Source organism: Lissotriton vulgaris, chromosome 3_1, assembly GCF_964263255.1.
Source record: "Lissotriton vulgaris chromosome 3_1, aLisVul1.2, whole genome shotgun sequence".
NCBI classification, from domain to species: Eukaryota; Metazoa; Chordata; class Amphibia; order Caudata; family Salamandridae; genus Lissotriton; species Lissotriton vulgaris.
The window spans coordinates 1,638,016,547-1,638,026,546 of NC_141689.1; the positions used below are offsets into that span (position 1 = coordinate 1,638,016,547).

The 10,000-nt window shown below is 44.8% G+C and overlaps 1 protein-coding gene across 1 annotated transcript in view; it reads right to left on the reverse strand.

Annotated features, from left to right (window-relative positions):
* The window catches only part of LOC147728286 (uncharacterized), a 1,395,946-nt gene that overhangs the window by 934,875 nt on the left and 451,071 nt on the right, over window positions 1–10,000 (reverse strand). The window lies entirely within an intron of this gene.

Below are 10,000 nucleotides of genomic sequence, written 5' to 3' on the forward strand. Positions count from 1 at the left end.
TAAAATCTGTAGAGTAGTCTATTCTGATAGAAGAAGAATCCTTCAATTACACGTCACGTGCAAAAGTATGGTATGCGCTGCTCCCCTGATGTCGGGTTCTGACGAGATATGTGAGTATTTGAAAATCTTGTATGAGGATGTCACGGCTCAGACGGGTGGCTATACGTCTTTACATATCACAGTGAAGCAGATTGTTTGAATAAGGCCGTCGCGGAGTCCCGTCATACCCGAACTGCTGGTTCCGAAGTTTACCCACCTCAAAGTTTCTCCTTTATTATTATAGTAGTATATATATATATATATATATTACCTACTGGTATATATAGTTAGGATTTTTTTCCTATTGGACTTTTGAAAATTCTATGTCTAATAACTTTGGCGTTTATGGACGGAATCGGCTGAAATTTGGGGGGGTTTCGTCAAGGGTGGGCCGAGAAAAAAGGGGGGTCCCAAAACGCGTTTTTCCCATGTTAATTTCCATAGGGCGTTTGGCCTCACTTTTAGCTCGAACGGCTGAATGGATTTGCACGAAACTTGGCAAAATTGTAGGGACTGTTAGCCCGATGTGCCTTTGCTGGGTCTCAATATATGTGCTCCAGTGGATTTTGAGAAATTAACGTTTAAAAAAATTTATATATCTGTGACAGCGTCCCAGATAGCGCTCCAGATCGAGTACTTTTCGCGTCACAGAGCTTTGCGAAGCGATGCTGATTGGCTCTCCGGTGTCTGTCAACATTCTAAACAGTCCGGTGCGGCCGCCATCTTGTCTCTCGGTAGGATCGAGAGACAAGAAGAGGTGAAAAACGAAGGGGGAATTTAATGAAAGGGGGCAAGGTAGACCCCTCTTGACCCCCTAGGAATGATGTTGGGGTTATTAAAGGGTCCAGTGGGGAAAATAAAAAAAATTTGATTTCACGGTAGAAGCGCTTCTCGGTTCGCGAACCGGGTCGCAAACTGGTAGCGAAACGTGAATGCGCCATTTTGTGTTTCGATTTCATTAAATTACTAGGTATAAGGGGGTACGGGAGACGTATCCTGACCCCTTTTGTTTTCTGAGGGTGGCTGAGGAGGCTCATATATGTTGATACATGTCTTCCAGCGGCTGTGCGTGAGCGTTTTTTTTTTTTTGCTGCGTGACGTCTGTTAACGTTCGATTCGATGGAAATCAGGAACTGTTGACCGCCATTTTGTCACTGCGAGTAAATATTTTGTTAAAAATAATTGTTATAAATTAATCCTTTTGTCTGCGCCATCTTGTCTTTTTTGCAATGCCACACTTTTGTTGAGCACGGCAGCCATTTTAGATGCCTTGACCAGACCCACTCTCTGCACGCCGCCGATCCTCAGCATGGCTCCCCACCCTCGCAAGCATCTCCCCCACGCACTGGTCACCCCCGCTCTCTCTCATGCATGGGCCAGAAACCTCCTCCCATGTGCGCTGCTCTTCCCTGAGAATCACACCCTGTGCCCGCCCGACACCACCCTTTCACCCTATTCACTACCGCACCGTCTGACACTCCTCTTCCTCTGTGTCCGATTGTCCAGGCCGGTCCCAGGCTATCACCTAGCCCTGCAGATGTAGTTTATGGCCCCAGCTGTAGAGAATCACCCCTCTTCAAAGGAGTTACAGTAGATCAAGGCCCCCACCCGATGAGATCCGTCACACCACACGCGTTCCTACTATCTGATAACCATCCTGTATTGTGCTTGGGGAGGGGATTCTCACTGTGAGGGTGTGTGGGACCGAGCCTGAAGCGGAAGATTCCAGGGATGCCTCTTTGTACATCAAAGTTTTTACAATTATGTGTCACATTAAAAATATATAGCACTCCAACAAAGTAGTAGGATTATAACACTTTAATAACTTATAAATATATAGAACGCAACAAAAACAGTAAATACATTTAAACATTTTTTTGAAAAAAGAAGCAACAATGGTCAGTAGCTGTGTTTTGTGCGAATAGTCCCAAGGCAGCACAACGTGCTGAGTTCTGGACGGCACCCAGGTGATGTTACCTGGGTGCGGCACTGGTTTTTGGTATACAATGCAGCTCCGAAAAACGGCGTGGGGCGTCCCGGGGGGTGCGCGGGGAGGCTTCGTCAGTAGCGGTCTGTTGTGCGAATAGTCCCAAGGCAGCAGAACGCACTGAGATGTGGATGGCACCCAGGTGATGTCCAGTAAGTTGTCGCACTGGTTTTGGCATCCTACAATGCTGCTCCGAAAAACGGCGTGGGGCGCCCCGGGTATGGGTGTGTTCGGGGGGGGGGGGGGTGTACTTGGGCGCCCCTTTACCGTTTCAGTTGCCATTCCGCCCGCTTTTGCTACACTGTGCCTCATCCTCCATTCAGCTGTTTATCGCCCGCTCTTGCGGCTACAGCGTCTCGCTGACAATGTAGTTGAGTTGCGCCCACTCTTGCGGTGCAGCGATAGGCGGCTGCCACAGGACTCTTAAAATGGCGGACGGCTCTTCGGATTTGGGCCTGGTCCACTAAAATGGCCCTGGGACACCTTGGAACTCTGACGTCCCCAGAGCCTTGAAGATTTTACTAAAGTCTTGGGGGCTCCCGACTCCTGCAGGCTTCCGGTGGGGAGCGGCTGCCATGATTGCTCGCGGAATGACCACGACGGAGCCACGAGATGGTGGTGCTCTCAGGCTGACGCCAGCTTCAGTCTGAAACATCTAGAAACAAGGTGGGGCTTTCATCGTTTGGGAAAAAAATGTTTTAATCCAATGAAAAGTGTTATTTTTAGGTCATATGATCAAGCCTTCCATCATTAGGAAACCAAAAGTAAAATGAACCAATGAAAAGTTTTATAAAGAAGTCACATGACCTGTTATGCTTACTTTACGCGCTGCTATAAAAAGCGTAGAAAATCCGTTGGCACGTGAGGCGGAGTCAGTAGCGGACCGATGTGCGAATAGGCCGAAGGCAGCACAACGCGCCGAGATCCGGATGGCACCGAGGTGGTGTCCAGCAAGTTGCACTGGTGTGGCCAACCTGCAATGCTGCGCCGAAAGTCGGCGTGGGGTGTCCCGTTGGCCTATGAGGTGGTGTCAGTAGCGGACCGATGTGTGAATAGGTCGGAACCAGCACAAGGCGCCAAGATCCGGATGGCACGGAGGTGGTGTCATAGTTGAGAGTTCTGAGCAGCGCTTGTAACACTGTCTGAAGCTTATTTGCACCTGCTGCAGCTTCACTATTGCCCTGGTGTGGCCAAAGATCGCCCATGACATAGGCGGCCGGCTCCCATGGTCCGGCGGAACTTTTTTCCTTTTCCTTTCTGCATCTTGTCCCACAATCCGTTTGACCTTTAGACACGACCAGGTCCCTGAATGTGTGCAGGGGGACGCTATTGATTGAATCAAAATGGCGGCTTCACACAAAGCTGACTCAAGCGTTGCTGGTGATGCTATACAGACAAAAAATGGTTTTCAGTTTGTACATTCTTCAGGATTTTTCCATTCAAGTCTGCTTGAGAGTTTGTAGAACAATGGCTTTAGATCTTGCCCTCCCCTCTTGACTGTTGGTTCTTGTTGCCTATCTCTTCTGTTGTCATTTAACTGAACCTTTTTTGACTGCCGAAAGGGGTTCTGGTCCGACCGCTGGTTGGTGGAGACATTTTGACTATATCCTGGACCTGCCCGGCCTCGCCCAAAATGGCGCCGGTATAAATGGGACTCGTAACTCCTTGTTGTGTACTGGTTGCACAACCTTGATATCACGAGATACGTATGCAGTTTTGAAGCACATGGCGGGCGGGAACGAGAATTGATTGAATATTTCGACATCCCTATTGATATTAAGTTCTGATGTGTTATTGATTACTGTACTATTGAAAGTTCGAATTAACGTCACCCATGGTACTTGCCCGCAAATGTATATCTAGATAATTTTATTGTAAGTGGCCCTGTCGTATTTTAATTACAAAATGTACGTCCACCGATTCCGCAACTGTTTGACACCTTAGTTCTTGCAACCTAATGGCCCGCTCGTTGCGTTCCTCTACAGTGTAAATGTCTCCTCATCATATACGATTCCAGTTTGCTCCGTGGCCGGCCCACGTGGTTATAGGCCCGTATTTGTATACTGACATTTTCACAATAAAGGTTTTTAAAACAAAACATGGTAGTAGTATTTACATTGGTAAAGTTTTCAATTTTAGTCACTGTTTTCGAATCAGTAAAAGGCAAGTGAAATAAAGCAGTCCAATTACATGACGGATAAAAGGTATAATACGCAGGAACGCAGTAAAGATAAATGGTCAAGGGCTGTTGTGTTTTTTACTCCTGACACAAAGTGATCGATAAGAATCTGATATTCAGGCGTATCGGCGACTAAGACAGCAGGCCGAGCATCTTTTGCTCCACGGCTCCGTCATGGGACGAAGAAACTCCCTTTTTCTAGAAAAAGGAATATATTTTACTTGCAGGACAGTTGTAAATTTTCCGGGAAAATACATTAGCCTGGAACATTATAACATATATGTTTAAGAAAAAATAATGTTCGAAAGCAATAAAAAGCGTAATTTTTAGGTCATATGACCAAGCCTTTCATCATTAGAATAACAAAAGTAAAATGAACCAATGAAAAGTTTTATTAACAAGTCACATGACCTGTTATGCTTACGTTACGCACTGCGCGCCGCGCCCCGGATCCCTTCCGGGAAGCTGCGCTTTGCGCACTGGAGTACTTCCGGGTGCGCTAACGCGGCGTGTCATATAACGCATTACGCGACAACGTAGGTCCAGAATATAGTCAAAATGTCTCCACCAACCAGCGGTCGGAACAAAACCCCTTTCAGCAGTCTAAAAAGTTCTGTTAAATGACAACAGAAGGGACAGGCAACAAGAACCATCAGTCAAAGAGGGGAGGGCAAGTTCTTCCCTACCGGGTCACGGGGCGCTACCGGAACTGATCGAATTGGTAGTCTACAGTGTTTCTGGATGTTTCAGACTGAAGCTGGCGTTAGCATGAGAGCACCACCATCTCGTATCTCAGTCGTGGCCATTCCACGAGAAATCATGGCAGCCGCTCCCCACCAGAAGCCTGTGGGAGTCGGGGGCCCCCAAGACTTTTGTAGAATCTTCAAGGCTCAGTGGACGCTTTCGAGAATGGGGCCCAAGCCCTAGCAGACAAGCGTCCGAGTTCCAAGGTGTCCCATGGCCATTTTAGTGGACCACGCCCAAATCTGAAGAGGCGGCCGCCATTTTGAGAGTCCTGTGGCAGCCGCCTATAGCTGCATCGCAAGAGCGGGAGCAACTCAACTACATGGTGAGCGAGACGCTGTAGTCGCAAGAGCGGGCGGTAAACAGCTGAATTGCGGAAGAGGCACAGTGTAGCAAAAGCGGGCGGAATGGCAACCGAAACGGTAAAGGGGCGCCCCACTACAGCGTGTCTTCAGGTCAAACGGATTGTGGGATAAGGTCCAGAATGGAAGAGTCATCAAAAGGCAAAAAGTTCCGCCGGACCCCGGGAGCCGGCCGCCTATGTCGGGGGCGATCTTAGGCCACGCCAGGGCAACACGACTTGGGGAGGGGGCAGAAGTCAAGCGCACCCTCCCAGTCCGCGCCACCACACCGTATGTTGAAAATCTGAAGCCATCGTTCTACAAACTCTCAACCAGCCTTGGATGAAAAATCTTGAAGAATGTACAAACTGAAATCCAGTTTTTGTTTGCATAGCATCAGCAGCAACGCTTGCTATCAGAGTGCATGAGTTTCATGCTCGATCGATTGAGCTAGCCGGATCAGGCAACAAAAAGTATAAAATAGTTATGTAAATAGTTATTTAATAAAATGTTTTACCCTGTTACTTTGCTGGTGTGTTGTATATATTTATAATATTTGCATAGAGTTTATCGTTATTTTGGGTGGGGTGGGTGGCGGAGCCGAGCTGTCTTGCAGCCATCATGGTGTGGAGCTCAGTTCATCTCACTAGTTTCGTATTTCTCATGAAGGGTTGTTCCTAATGTTTCTATTTTAGCGATCCCATTAGTGGCCTACTGATTTTGCTCGATTATTATTATTTTTTTTACACGATTTTTCACTATCTGCAAAGACTAAACAGAGTATTGCGGCTTTGCGCTTGTTAGTAAATAGAGAATGAACCAAAGAGAATAAATTCTAAAATAGTAAATGCTTGGATAACAATCAATCAAATGGAGAGACAAGCAGGCACGACGGATTACAACAGGGGCAAAGGCCTGCGTTAACTACCCTTCACTATCTGCAAAGAGAGAGTACTTCTAAGAGAAAAGAGGGGGGGGGGAGCGTTCAAAGCACATCAGCGTGCATAAACACGAAAATGTTTTTACCTATCACGTACTTGACATTTGACAGCTTTTGATATTTGCTATTAAAAAACCATTGAAATTCAATGAAAAAAACATAGGTTTTAGCCCATATATAGTTAGGGATTAGCATTTACAAAACCTTGAAAATTCACTGAAAAAAACCATAGGTTATAGACCATATATAGTTAGGGATTAGCATTTACAAAACCTTATTTTACTCGCATAAAACCATTGAAATTCGCATATATAGTTAGTTGCGCTAACTATATATCGCGCACCCGCAATCCACTGCTGATGATGTCACATATTACATCATTCATGACATGGTCAGTGACATCACTGATGACATCACTGATGACATCATCCAGTGACTGTATGTTTCTGTAAAGTTAAAATATGTCTTACATATTGAAGAATGAGTGGATGTATAAGTGTCTGGATGAAGGATTTAGTAGGTGCATGACTGACTGTATGAGAGAGTGATTAAATGTGTCTCACTGAGTGCATGGGTTAGTGACTAAACTGTCTTAATTTGTGCATCATGTCTGTTGTTCTGTAAACTGCCGCATGTGTTGATCAGTAGCTATATGAGTAACTATATGGGTTATTGATTGGTTGCCCAAGTATTTGTATGGGAGACTGAGTGTGTGTGTGTGGGGGTGGCGTGGAGGTGTATGACTCTGTGCATAGATGTGTGAGCAGTTGATTCACTAGATGTATGGGTTCAAAAGTGCATGTGGAAACAGCTGTATGGGCGGTTGACTGTGTGCATGAGTGTATTGGTGAGTGAATGGATATCTCAGTGCTACATGTCAAAGTAAGTATATATGTAAAACACAGTACATGTGAGAGTTGACATATATAAATAACTGTGCATAAGAGCCAGTGAATGTGTGAGTGGATGTATGGATCTTTGTGAACTTGTATCAGGGATTGTATAAGGGAGTAAATATGTGTTAGTATATGTTTGAATAAGTAAGATGTGTATAACTGTATAGTTGAGGAAATGGAGGTGTGATTGATTCTTTGCATGACTGACTAGGTGTGTGAGTAACTCCATGGATGAGTGACAGTCCGTGAGTGTCTGTTTACACTGAGTGTATCTAAGGTTATATCAGAGTCTGAAGAGGTTCATCGTATAATCACATGAATGATGTCATCAGTGATGTGATCAGTAATGTCAAATGAGATGTCATCAGTGATGTCATCAGTGATGTCATTTAAGATATCATTGATGTCATCAGTGATGTCATTTGAGATGTCATCAGTGATGTCATTTGAGATGTCATCAGTGATGTCATCAGTGATGTCACTGACCATGTCATGAATGATGTAATATGTGACATCATCAGCAGTGGATTGCGGGTGCGCGATATATAGTTAGCGCAACTAACTATATATGCGAATTTCAATGGTTTTATGCGAGTAAAATAAGGTTTTGTAAATGCTAATCCCTAACTATATATGGTCTATAACCTATGGTTTTTTCATTGAATATATATATATATATATATATATATATATATATATATATATATATATATATATATATATATATATATATATATATATATATATATATATTTTTTTTTTTTTTCTCCAAACATTCTCCCATCAGGAAAATACGTAAACGGCACACCAGGAGTTTGCTGTGCTTGAAAATGTAATTGGCAGCAAAAACAAACAACGCGTTCCACCTCACAGCTTGTTCAAACGTGAACAAGCCGTGAGGTGAAACGCGTTGTTTGTTTTTGCTGCCAATTAAATTTTCAAGCTCAGCAAACTCCTGGTGTGTTGTTTACGTATTTTCCTGATGGGAGAATGTTTGGAGAAAGATATTGGGCTTCCGGAACCCTAGAAACGACCCACTTGTGAGCGGGTACTGGCTTTCACCGGGAATCTGTGTTTGATATACATATACATATATATATATATATATATATATATATATATATATTTATTACCTACTGGCGGTCGCCAGTAGGTGTATATAGTTAGGATTTTTTTGAATAGGGATTTCTGAAAATTCTATGTTGAATAACTTTGGCGTTGATGGACGGAATTGGCTGCAATTGTCAGGAAAATGGCACCTTTTGTTTCTGAGCGTCCGGCTGAATGGATTTCCACAAAACTTGGCAAAATTGTAGGGACTGGTAGCCCGATGTGCCTTTTCTATGTCTCAAGATATATGCTCCAGTGGTTTTTACGAAAATTAACTTTGGGCTACATTGGGCTACATTTGGGCTCTAACATATATATAGCCCAATGTAGCCCAATATATATTTTTCAAAGATGGCCACCAGAGACAAAAAAAAAAACAAATGTAGCCCAAATATCAGCCAGATGTAGCCCAACTATAGCCCAGTGACAGAATGTCCCAGAGTGTTCTAAAGAACAACTAGAGCGCTAACAGTCTTACTTATGACAAAAGTATGGCACACCTGAAGTCATCTTGATTGGAATAAAGTGTTAACACTTAAAACATTTAATTTGCAAAGGAACAAAATGAGGGGTTTCATTTTGCCATAGAAATGTATATATATATATATATATATATGCCACAAAAAAGGTTGCCCCTTTGAGAACGCCACACACAGGAAAGCTTTTCCTCCGTCTTTATTCAAGGAATTACAGGTAAGAGTCCAATGCACCTCACGTTCAGGAGCCTGACGCGTTTCGAATGAATGTCATTCTTGTTCACAGGCATATCAAACCGCACCCAACAGCGGCGTGGTTTTGAAGGTCTGCACAGGTAGATAAGTCCCGCCCCCATGGGCGTCGCCAGCACGAAGTGCTTCTGGTATTTGCAGTTTATCAAAATTTGAATCTTTTTCAAGTGAAACGCTGTTGGTGTTTGGCAGATAAAAGTCTTACCCCAGTGGGTTAGAGGTGGGGTGCAGAAGATAACTCCCTGTTGTTTACTCAAGACCTTGATAGCGGTCTCTCCTGCTCCCGAAGTGTGACCTGGGTAGGTCTCAACAGGATCCGCAGCTGCGGCTGGGCGTTCTCGCGACCGGGCCGGCCGCCATTTATGCCACAAAAAAGGTTGCCCCTTTGAGAACGCCACACACAGGAAAGCTTTTCCTCCGTCTTTATTCAAGGAATTACAGGTAAGAGTCCAATGCACCTCACGTTCAGGAGCCTGACGCGTTTCGAATGAATGTCATTCTTGTTCACAGGCATATCAAACCGCACCCAACAGCGGCGTGGTTTTGAAGGTCTGCACAGGTAGATAAGTCCCGCCCCCATGGGCGTCGCCAGCACGAAGTGCTTCTGGTATTTGCAGTTTATCAAAATTTGAATCTTTTTCAAGTGAAACGCTGTTGGTGTTTGGCAGATAAAAGTCTTACCCCAGTGGGTTAGAGGTGGGGTGCAGAAGATAACTCCCTGTTGTTTACTCAAGACCTTGATAGCGGTCTCTCCTGCTCCCGAAGTGTGACCTGGGTAGGTCTCAACAGGATCCGCAGCTGCGGCTGGGCGTTCTCGCGACCGGGCCGGCCGCCATTTATGCCACAAAAAAGGTTGCCCCTTTGAGAACGCCACACACAGGAAAGCTTTTCCTCCGTCTTTATTCAAGGAATTACAGGTAAGAGTCCAATGCACCTCACGTTCAGGAGCCTGACGCGTTTCGAATGAATGTCATTCTTGTTCACAGGCATATCAAACCGCACCCAACAGCGGCGTGGTTTTGAAGGTCTGCACAGG